The following is a 12,736-nucleotide window of genomic DNA, read 5'->3' on the forward strand; positions in this document are numbered from 1 at the left end:
TCTTTTAATATGTTTACTGGTCATCCAAGATTCTTCCTCTAGTAGCTGCTGGCTCATATTGTGCCCATGATTTTGGCTTGTTTGTCCTTTTTGTTTGTAGAAATTCTTTATGTATTCATAATTTTAAAACTTTGTCAGATATGAGGTGATAAATATTTTCTGGCAGTCTGTAACTTGCCTTTATCTTTGTTTATTCTGAGATATTGTAAATGTTAATGTAATTAAATTTATCAATCTTTCCCTTTATGGTTTATATTTTATGTCTTATGGTTTATTTTTATGTCTTATTAAATAATTCCTCCCTTACATAGATATCATAAAGATATTCTGCTGTTCTCTTTTCCTGAATTTATATATATGATTAATATATAATGTATATATAACTTTATATACATGTTTCATATTGTACATACCTTTTGAAACTTAAGTTTTATCACTCAATATATTTTTAAGACTTGTCTGCATTGTTACACATAGATCTAGTTCATTCACTTTAATTACATACAGTTGACCCTTGAACAACCGTTTGAACCGCTGGGGTCCACTTATGCATGTATTTTTCTCAATAAATATACAGTAAGCCCTCCGTATCCCTAGGTTTGGCATCTGAGAATTCAACCAACTAGGGATGGAAAATAGTACTTCTCATCCGCAGTTGGGAATTCTTGGATTTCTATGACATTTTCTATAGGGGACTTGAGCATCCAAAGATTTTGGTATCCGTGGGGGTTCCTTGACCCAATCCCCTGTGGATGCTGAGGGATGACTGTAGTGAAGTTTTTGGAGAGTCAAAAGTTATGAGCAGATTTTCAACTGGGCAGGAGTCAGTGCCCCTAACCTCTGCACTGTTCAGGGGTCAACTGTATACTCGTGTATGCTGTTCTCTTTTTTCTTAAGGTTTAACTCACCAGGAATCAAATTTTTAAATGTTTATAACCAGTGTGAAGTATTGATTTAAATTGATCTATTTCTATAAGGATAGCCAGTTATCCTAACACCATTTATTGAAAAGTCAATCATTTCCCCCACTGATTTATTATTCTCTCTGTGTCATATATCAAGATTACATTTATACATGGTTCTGTTTATAAGTTCATTTCTTTTGTCCATCATTTATCTATTTATGCCATAAAGCTATACTATTGTGATTATTATGGTTTTGTAGTAAATTCTGCCATCTAGGTGTGCAAGTTCTTTATACTTATTCTTCAAAATTGTCATGACTATTCTTATCTATTCTATTTTCTATATAAATTATAGTATGAATTTTAGTATCAGCATGTCAATTTCTGTAAAAATAAAATTCTGTTGATATCTTGATTATATTTTCATTTAATGTAAAGAATAATTTGAAGAGAATAATCACGTTAATGATAATGAATCTTCCCTTTATGAACATAGTATAACTATATTCAATTAGGCCTTTAAAATATTTTAAATTAAAGTTTTGTAATTTTCTTCTTAAAAGTATTACATCCTTTATGAGATTTACTTTAATATACCTTGTAATTTTTGTTGCTATCATAAATAGTACCTTCGGGAGGGGGTTCTCAGTTTTTTCATATGTATATGTCTGAGTGTGTTTTATACACATAAAGTATTTCACTATGTGACCCGTTTGCATTGCTCTTAATTTTGTGGTATATCTTTTGCTATTTAGAAAGATTTCATTTTTGTTCTAATTATATTTTTATTTTAGTGGTTTTCAAACTTTAGCATGTATCAGAATCCCCTGGAGGGCTGTTACAACACAGATTACTGAGCCTCAATTGCAGGGTTTCTGATTCAACAGGTCTGGGGTAGAACATGAGAAATTGCATTTCTAACAACTTGCTAAGTGATATGGGCCTACTGGTCCAGTACCACGCTTGAAGAACCATTATTTCATACTAATATTTACACAGAATAATTTGATCCCCCTTTTAAAAATAGTGTCTACGGATGTCCTTCATGAGTCATAATGAAATTTCCTAGTAACCTCTTTCTGCCTCTCTCCTCCTGATCCAGCCTCAGAGTTAAACTTATAACTTCTTACTCCTAGTTAATGTCTATAAGGCTATCCTCCTTCTACACCCACGTTTGTTATTTACATCATATCTACATTTCAGAATATTTAATATTTTCTTCTATCCTGTCATTCCATCTCCATTATTTATTCTTAGTTTCTAAGGTAAATATAGTTACTGCTCACCATCAAACATATGCCAAACTTCTATGATTTACTGGTTATCTGAAGCTTTTTTTCTATTAAATTCCTTAGGAAAGCATCATGTAAATAATATTTCCTGATTTTTAGCGTGTTCATTTAGCTTGTATTTATAACTGAAAGTTAATTTTTTTGGATGTAAAATCTTTGACTCCCATCTTTCTGTTGTTTAGTCATCTCATTTATAACAAGTAGTTTTCCAACATCACAACTTTTGCAGATTTATCTGAGAAAGTTTCTTCTGGAACGCTTTTTCTCTAAGATTATTCATACATACACAAACACACATACCACATTATATATGTAATATATATATATATATATATATATATATATATATATCAGATATATACATCTACCATATATGGTATATATATGGCAGATATATTATAAATATATATTATATATTATATATGATATATATATATATCATATATATACCAGGGGTGCCAAAAAATTGTATACAAGTGGACACTTTAGTCAGCATTGCTCAAGCAGTTTGTCATCATAAGAAGTATGTGGATGCTGATGGTAACCACTTGGAGCACCTCTTGTAATTGCAGAAGTCAAACGTGACTTGTATTCATCTTTTGTTATCGGTATATATTGAGTATTACAATTTTAATAGAGTTTTCCTTTCCTAAAATGTGTATACATTTTTTGGATATATATATATATATATATATATATATATATATACACACACACACACACACACACACACACACATATGTGTGTATATATATACACATATATGTGTATATATATATATATATATATATATATATACACACATACATACATATATGTCATCAACCTTTATTCTACCCAGAGCCTTTCAAAACTGGAGACTCCATGGGGAACTAGGTGAGACCACCACAGTGCACTCAGGGCTTCATTTCTTCCACTTTCCCACTTTCCACTTTTCCACTTCCCCTTCCTGTTTTGGTCTCTTTTACAGGTATTTGAATCTACACCCTAATTAAGGCCAACCCATAGCCCAGGCCAAGATAGAAAATTTTCTTCAGTGTGCCGCTCTTTTGTTGGTGGATTTTTGTCCCACAAACTGTATGTTCACAAAGTGTACCTTTGAGATTCCGCATTTCAGTTCTATGCCTTGCAAGGACCCAAAGCATCATTTCCAGTTTTCTGAAGCATTAACACTGAAGCCTGGAGCTTCCTCTTCTGGTTACATTGAAGAAAGTTACAAAAGACTCTTTTACTTGCCCTAAAAGTGAATGTCACCCAGATAAGCTACAGGATCATAATTTTAAAAACTCAGCAGATATTTTGGTTTCAGCTCTGGCATGTAAATAGCTTGAAAGTTGTCGTTCCCCTCCTTATAACAAGTAAATACTGACCAAATTGAAAAGCAGTGACTTTTCTTGGACACAGACAACTTAGGTTGCAGGGCAAACTGCCACCCCCAAATCTGGACAGACTGGCAAATCCAGAGAGGCACAGTAAAGATCTATTTACCTGGAGCAGAAACTCCATTTACCTAAATCGTAATTTTGATGAATTGGTGGAGGTTCAGTATGGGTTACCTTGACAGGGAGAAGTTTTTGGGGGCCCCAGTCTTAAGGGGGAACTCAGACTTTCCATGGGTTTTTACCTCCGTGAATCGCACCAGGTTAATATAGTAAAGAGCCAAAACAATTTCCACAAGGTTCTGGCAGGGGAAGGGAGAGTAAACATTGCATGGCCCACAAAAGAGTGTTCTCTAAACAGAGCTGTCTCTATAACAAAGAGCTGCTCTCCAGGGGAAAAGACTTTATTATCCAATCTTGGGAAAGGTCATTTGTCTGATTTCAGCCCTCTCATGCCTTCCTGTCTCGCCAACAGAGGGAAGCTATCAAATGTTGTTAAGATCACAGTGCAGGGGCACAGGCTCATAAAAAGCCTGAGATTTAATCATACGATTACAGAATGCATCCCCTGTTTCACACCTTACCACCCTACCAACAGGCTCCAGTAAAATAAGAGTGGATTACAGATGCAAGATCTGTAAGATGCAGACTCTATCTGATGAGTAGTTCTGAGGGCATACAGACACAGGGAGAGAAAATCCTAGGACACTTGATCAAGAAGAATTTGAAGCCTTGTGACACCTATAGATACTGCAACCATTAAACTCAACTCTTAGCCAGATTAAAACAAAACTTCACACTAAAGGCTATTTATCTCAGTAGTATTACCCAATATATCATGCCTGGCTTTCGAGAGAAAAAAATATAAGGCATGCTAAAAGGCAAGATAAAAAACAGTCTGAAGATACAAAACAAGCATGAGAACCAGCCTTAGACATGAAAAACTAATTGGAAATTCACAGACATGATTAATATGTTAAGGGCTCTAATGGAACAAGTAGACGATATCTCTTGAATAGATGACAAATGTAAACAGAGAAGTGGAAACTCTACAAAGTATCAAAAGGAAATTCTAGAAATCAAAACCACTGTAACAAACATGGCCAATGAAAGAATAAGTGAATGTAAAGATAGGTCAAGAGAAACCTCCCAAACTGAAATGCAAAAATAAAATATAATTTTAAAAACTCAGAACTGAACACCTATGAACTATGGGTTAATTTCAAGAGGTGTAACATACACTTAATTGGTTAGCAGAAAGTAAAGAAAGAAAGGATGTGAAGAAATATCTGAGATAATAATGGCTGAGAATTTTCAAAAATTACGGACAATCACCAAAATAGATCAGAGGAAAACATTTTTTATGTATATATATATATATATATATATATATATATATATATATATAATATATTTAAATATATATGCATATATATTTAAATATATATAAGTATTATATATGTATATATTTATTTATTTTTCAATATTCAAGAAGCCATGAAGGAAAAACACCATAATTTTAGAAGAATAAGGATAAAAATTACAGAGAACTTCTCATCAGTCACCACGAAAGGAGGAAGAAGGAGGAATGAAATATTTAAAGTACTGAAGAGAAAAACCCGCCACCTAGAATTCAATATCTAGTAAAATTATCCTGTGAAAGTAAAGGAGAAATAAATACTTTTTCAGAGAAACAAAAACTGAGGCAATTTATCACCAGCAGATATGCCCTGTAATAAATGACAAAATAAGTTCTTCAGGGAGAAGAAAAATGACAGAAGCTTGGATCTCCATCCAGAAGGAAAGCATCAGAAAAGGAACAGATAAAGGTAAAACAATTTTTAGAAAGTGTTCTTATTCTTAATTGTTCTAAAAACGATTGTTTAAAGTGATAAAAGTAAGAATGTGTTGGTGATTATAGTATATAATAGAAAGTGTGATGGCTAGAAGAAAAATCATAGGAAGGAACTGGGGTACTTATTACAAGGTTTATGCACTCCCTGTGAAGAAGTACAGTGTTATTTGGAGGTGGCTTCAGATTAATTAAAAAATGTGTATCACAAACTCTAGGACAACCACTAAAGAAAATTTCTAAAGAAGTATAACTGACATGCTAAGAAAGGAGACAAAATCGAATTATATGAAATGCTCAATTAAAACAAGAGAAGGCAGAAAAATGGGGGTGGGGGGCAAAGAAGAAATGTAACAAATGGAAAGGTTACAAAAAATGGTAGATATTAATGCATAACAATAACTTTTAGAAACCTTGCCAAACTACGAATAGAAAGGAAACTGCCTTAATCTTATAAAGGGTAACCACAAAAACCTATAGTGTGTATTATACTTAATGGTGAAATATTGGAAGTGTTCCCTCTAAGATTGGATGTGAGACAAGAATGCACACTATCAGCATGCCTATTCAACATTGTATTTGGAGTCTTAACCATTTAAATAAAGTAAGAATTAGTAATAAATTATGTAAGAATTTATAATTAAGAAGTAAAAGTGTCATTATTTGTAACTATATGATTGTGTACATAGAAAATCCAAATTACTTTACTAATTCTTAGAATTAAAAAGGTAATTGTTAAAGTCAATATAAGCCTCAGTTGTTTTTCTATACACTTGCAGAAAAGGAATAAAAATGAAAATTTAAAAACATACCACAAACAACAGAAACAAGTTATCAAATATATAGGAGTAAGTCAAATGAAGGATATGCAAGAATTCCACACAGAAACCTAAAACATTATTGAGAGAAATCCAAGATTATCTGAATAAATGCAAGGATATACCATTGCATTGGTCAGAATTCCCAAGGGAAAAAGATTATTAAGGTAGGTTAATTTGGGAGGGGGTATTTATAAAGTAACTATTTACAAAGGTATAGGTAAATTTTAGGGAAACCACAAGAACCCTATAGGACCTAGGGCTAATAATAGTGGAGGTGCAGTTACCAAGCCTAGTCCAGTAAAGAAAAAGAGGAAACAGTTATCAGAGATAGATGCTTTAAAATAAGCAGTAAGCTTCACTTGAGACCTACCTAGACAACTGTTCACGGAGAGACTTAGAGGATTAAATCCTGTGACCTCACCCTCCTCGCTCACTGTGATCTGCTTCTGGGGTACCCTCATTGGCCAAACCGAATCATAAGCCAGGGGGCAAGTAATTCCATTAACATAGTCCATATGTCTAGAACATTGGGTAGGGTGAAAAATAATGATGGGTGTGGAAGAGCAACTAGAATATATCCAGCACTCATATTAGATGGGCTAGAAAACAATATGACAAAAGTGTTAGTTCTCTCCCAGTTGAGCCAATAGATGCAATTTAATCCCAACCAAAATCTCCATGGGTTTATTTTGTGAGATTTGACAAGCTGATGGTTTACATAGAAATGCACATGGCCAAGCCATCCTTGAAGGACAAGGTGAAATATGGGTTAGCAAGGAAGATTATATAGCTAGTTTAATTAAGACTTGAGGTGTTAGTTGAAGAATAGACAAATAGGCCACTGGAATGGAATGGAGAGTCCAGAAACAGACACATGCATATACAGATACTGGATTTATTACAGAACAATAGGGAAAGGAGGGTCTTTTCAATAAATGGTGCTAGATCAATGGGATATCCACTTGGGAGAAAGTGAAATGAGGCCCTACCTCTTGCCACACCAAATACACAAAGCAACTAACAATTATAGGTAGACCGTATATCTAAAAGTGAAAGACAAAATAATAAAGCTTGTAGAACATGAGGGAGGACTGTTGTGACCATGAGTTCTTAAATGGAACATAAAAAGGACTATCTATCCATAAAGGATAGGATTTTAAATTGGATTACATTTAAATTAACAAATAATGTTTATCCATTCAGAAATACCATTAAGAGAGTGGAAGCCAAATCACAAAATGAAAGAAGAGTTTTGCTGCATATGCAATAGAAGTGTTCATGTCTAGAATATATGAAGGACTATAATGAGAAAAGTAAACAAGGCAGCCAAATATGAAACTCAGACACTGTACTACAAGAGATCTTCAAATGGCCACTGAAAATATAAAAAGACGCTTGACATTATAAATCATCTGGAAATTTTAAATTAAAACCCAATGAGTTAGTCAGGGAGATATAAAGTACAACATAAGAAATGTAGTCAATAATATAGTAATAACTACGTATAGTGTCAGGTGGGTACTAGACTTACTGAAGGGATCACTGCATAAAATACATAACTGTCCAACCATGAAACTATGCATCTGAAACTAATATAAAATAATAGTGAATGTAAAGTGTAATTGAAAAATAAAAATAATTTTAAAAAGGAAAAAAAATGAGATACCATACATACTCACAAAAAAAGGCTAAATTTTATTTTTTTTAAAGGATCCAAACCTGACATTACTAACAAATCTGTTGTCAGGCTTGTGGAATGAATAACATTCCTTTACACTGTTGGTATTTCTATGAATTGTTTCTATCAGTCAGGGTCCAGTCCAGAGACAGAAACCACACCAAATTGTTTGACCAGAGGCAAATTAATATAAAGAATTGTTAAGCAAGCATTAGACCAATAAAAGGCAAAAAGAGGAAAATGAGTTATCATGGATATAATAATGGCAGGAAGCAGCTACCACCCTTGGGGCTGGGGAACAAAGAGAAGAGTTTGGAATGACTACATGCTAGAAGCTTAGAGGAGATGTCCTACAGATGTGAAACTCAGACCTCTGAGAAAGGGGCAAGGCCTGCTGATGCTCCTGTCCCTGAGTGCAGAGAGGGGTCACCAATGGGAGACTTCTGAGGAGGGGGCACTTCCAGCCGGTGGTTACAACAAGGCTGGCTCTGGAAACATGAGGACAACTGCAAACTGGATTCAGCAGCTGCTCCCAGCAGGAATTGATGCTGCTCTAGCACTCCTTATTGGCAAAGCCTACCAGGGTGCCAGCAGGCAAATAAATGTGGTGTCCATACTATGAGCCCCAACATCACAAGGCAGAATACTCAGTGTGGGCTTGAATCTCAGAGACAATTTCTTAATAACCATTATAGTCAAACCGTTTGGCTAGCAGGCATCCATACATACCCTGTACATGTATTTTCCATTCTCTTTGTATTTTTTAACAATATGTAATTGTCCTTCACATAATCAAAATACTGTCACAGTCTCCCCCAAATGAAGAGTGATAAAGTCCGAATAGTCATTGTATACATGCCTGGATTATGTTGATTTGTCCTAAAATTTAGTTACAGCCCCATCTAAAAATTCTGTTACCTAAAGACTAAATTGTAAAGTTAACCTCCACCAACAAACTTTATCTAAAATAATAAGTACAGGAGAAAGAAAAAGAAATCAGTCAAATATTTGCATATAATTCATATATATGTATATATGTATATATACATATATATATATATAATACATACATAACAAACTAACAAAGAAACTATGTCTCATTTCTATACATACAGCTTCTGGTTCTGAGGCTGTAGTGAATACATAAAGCATCCTTCTTCCACTACCCATTCGTGTATCCTTTGCCCCAGCTTGTGTCACCTGGTGGAGAGACCCAGTTTTATTCCTGAAAGGTTTAAATCCTTAATGATCTTGCTGATTTTATGTTTGATGTAGTTTTCTATTAATTGTTACTATTGGGCACAGCAGTACTGTAGAGTTGCCCCCAGAGAATCTCCCAGGTGCCAACCATAATCTTCCTTGACACCATTGTATGGCAGCAAGCCAATTTCCCTTGGAGATCAGGATCAATCACTCCAGCTAGTAGAGTATCCCCCCTTTCCTGTCTGTTGGTTCAGTGGAATAAACATCTCCAAATATCCAATAGCAGATAGCAGTCTCAACTTCCAATTCAATGGAACCAATGGTGTGTCCCCTCCTGAATGCATTTTTCCCTTGGGAAATAAGGCCTCTAAGCCAGCAAAGCCCCAAGTGATCAGTAAAAAAACAAAAATTCTGCAAGTGGTTTATTAGGGAGCCACTTCCACTCCCGTCCCTTGATTCCCAGATACACGCATATTGTCACCCAACTGGTGCCACGACTGAGTCTTTGGCAGCACATCCACTACTCAGTCAGGCCAGCTGTCTGTAGGTGATGTGGCATGAAGTAAAACAAATGAATTCCATGACATGAGCCCACTTATAATGTACTTGATTTGCTGTGAAATCAATTCCTTATTCAGAATCATTAGAAAGCCACAATGGTGAATACGGCATTCCACGAGTGCACACGTGGCAGAGCTAGCACAAGCAGTGGAGTGAATTCATACCCGAGGCAAGTGTCTATTCCAGTGAGGACAAATTGCTTCCACTGCCCTGAGAGAAGCAATCCTATGTAGTCAACCTACCACTAGGAGGATGGCTTTTCCCTTCCAACGGAATGGAGCTAAATGTTCCACTTTTCTCTTGGCAGTTTAGGTACTCACCTGTAACAATATCCAGGCAAGCCTTGTGAGAAGATATCTCAAAATACTCCTTACCAGTGGACCCCCAGAAACTTCACTGAGGCAGTTTTGTTTCCCACTCTCTGGTTCCCATGTTTTACCAAGGTATCTAAAGTCCTTACTGTTTCCTCCTCACCAAGTACAATCACTGCAATGTCATCAGTGTAGAAGACCAGCATACTATTTTGTGGAACATCAAGATAGTCAGCATAGTTTCATATTATGGCAGAGAGCAGCAGAGTTGATGTAGCCATGAGGCCAGATTGTGAAGATGTACTGTTGACTCTGTCAGGTAAAACTAAACTGATTCTTGTGATCCTTGCAAACATATAAAGAGAAAGAATTTTCCAGGTCAATAGCTGAATACTAGGTGTCAGGGGGTGTGTTGATTTGCCCTAGTAAACAGAGCATATATCTAGAAAGCAAGTGTAACTATCTGATGAAGTATACAAGCGTCCACATTCATTTTCCAAGATCCATTCTATATCTGCACAGCCCAAACGGGAAAGTTAAATGAGGATGTGAGAGGTATCAACACCACGCTCCCTTCTTTTAAGTCTGTGATGGTGTCACTAATCCTTATAGTTTCCACAAGCATTAAGTTTTATTTTGGGCTTTTACTATCTTTGTATGAATGGGAAGTTTCTGAGGCTTATATTCTTTCTACAATAACTCTCATTTTATGGATCAGAGAGCAAATATGGACATTCTGCCACTGTCTGACTGTGTCTACTCCAATTATATATTCAAGAACTGGGAAGAATAACCACAGTATGGGTTATCTCACCTATTTAGCTACTGTGATTCAAACACAGGCCAAAACTCCATTCACCATATTTATCACCATAAACCCACATTTAGACTTATGGATCAGAGTGATGATTCGGGTCCTCAGAAATTAACATTGATTCAAAGACAGTGTCTAGTATTCCCCCAAATGTGTGAATATTTCCTTTTCCTCCAGTGCTGCTACCATGGCGAATGGCCAAAGGTCCCTTTGGAGAAGGTTTGGAATAAAAATTACAGTAAGTATTTATGGAAATGCTGCATGATCTTTCTTCAAGGGACCTAGCCTCCCCTTTAATCACAGAGCTTTGGGTCTGTTAACTTCTTAGGTCATGAAACTGGGTTCTTAAAGGAGCACTGGTGTATCAGTCACACCAGTGCTCCTCACACCAATATATTTCTCAAAGTCTCAGAGAAGGGAATGTTCTCTGGGTCATCATGGGGGATAGAGTGCGTTTTTGGGGAGTGATGATGGTGAATGTAGAAATCACATATGATAAATGCATTCCGTCATTCCTATCCCCCTAAGCCTTTGGATTCTTTCTTCTACTGAGATCTAATCCTAGTTATGAGTCTAGTGGCAAAAAGTAGTAGGGGATCTTAAGGAGAACAGATAACCCCTTGCAAGGCAACGTGGGAAAACAGTTTGGCAGTATCTACTAAAGTTGACCATATGCATATCCTATGAGCCAACATTTCTATTCCTAGGCATATGTACCTAACAGAAATGCATGCACATATGTTACAAACGACATGTACAAGAGTGTTCATGGCAGTAGTATACATTACATTCCCAAACTGGAAACAACTTTAATGCATCAACAGTAGAATGCATGAATAAATTGTGGTATACTCACACAATGAAAATCTATACAGCAATGAGGATAAATGAGCTGGTACTGTACACAATATTAAGGATGACTCTCATAAACTTAATATTGAGGGAGTGAAGACAGAACCAAACATCGTATACTCGTGTGTGTGTGTGTGTGTGTGTGTGTGTGTGTGTTCATTTATATGAAGGGTAAAACTAATTTGTATTGATAAATCAGGATACTGGTTATCCTGAGGAAGTCTCCTGGGGTGCTGGTGGCAATGTTCTATTTCTTGACCTAATTTGAGGCTGCATACGAGTAGTTGTGTTCATTTTGTGAATAGCACTGAGTTGTATAATAATAATATGTTCACTTTTCTGTATTTGTGTTCACACAAATTTAAGATTTTGTATGAGCCACAATGAGATATCACTTCACACCTGACAGAATGGCTATTACGAAAAAGACAAGTGATAACAAGTGTTGGTGAGGATGTGGAAAAAAAGGAGCCCTCATGCACTGTTGGTAGGACTGCAAATTGGTGCAGCCTCTGTGGAAAATGGTTTCGAGGTTCCTCAAAAAATTAAAAGTAGAACTATCATATGGACCCAGCAATCCCTCTTCTGGGTATTTATCCGAAGGGGAGGAAAAACACTCATTCAAAAAGGTATCTGCACCCCTGTGTCCAGTGAAGCATTATTTACAACAGTCAAGACATGGAAATAGTCTAAGTGTCCACTGACAGACAAAGGGAAAAAGAAAATTTGTTACATGCCTAAAGTGGAATATTATTCAGCCTGAAAGAAGGAAATCTTGCCATTTGTGACAACATGGATGGACCTTGAGGGCATTAGGCAAAGTGCAATAAGTCAGACAGAGAAACACAAATACTGTATGATCTCACTTATATCTGGAATCTAAAAACAAAAACAAAAACACAAAAACAGGCTCACAGCTACAGAGAACAGATTGGTGGTTGCCAGAGGCGGGGGGTGTAGGAGTGGGTAAAATGGGTCAAAAGGTATCAACTTCCAGTTATAAGATAAATGAATCCTGGGGATGTAATGTACAGCATAGCGACTACAGTTAATAATACTGTATTGTAT

This window comes from Rhinolophus hipposideros (genome assembly GCF_964194185.1).
Source record: "Rhinolophus hipposideros genome assembly, chromosome: X".
In the NCBI taxonomy this organism is placed as follows: Eukaryota; Metazoa; Chordata; class Mammalia; order Chiroptera; family Rhinolophidae; genus Rhinolophus; species Rhinolophus hipposideros.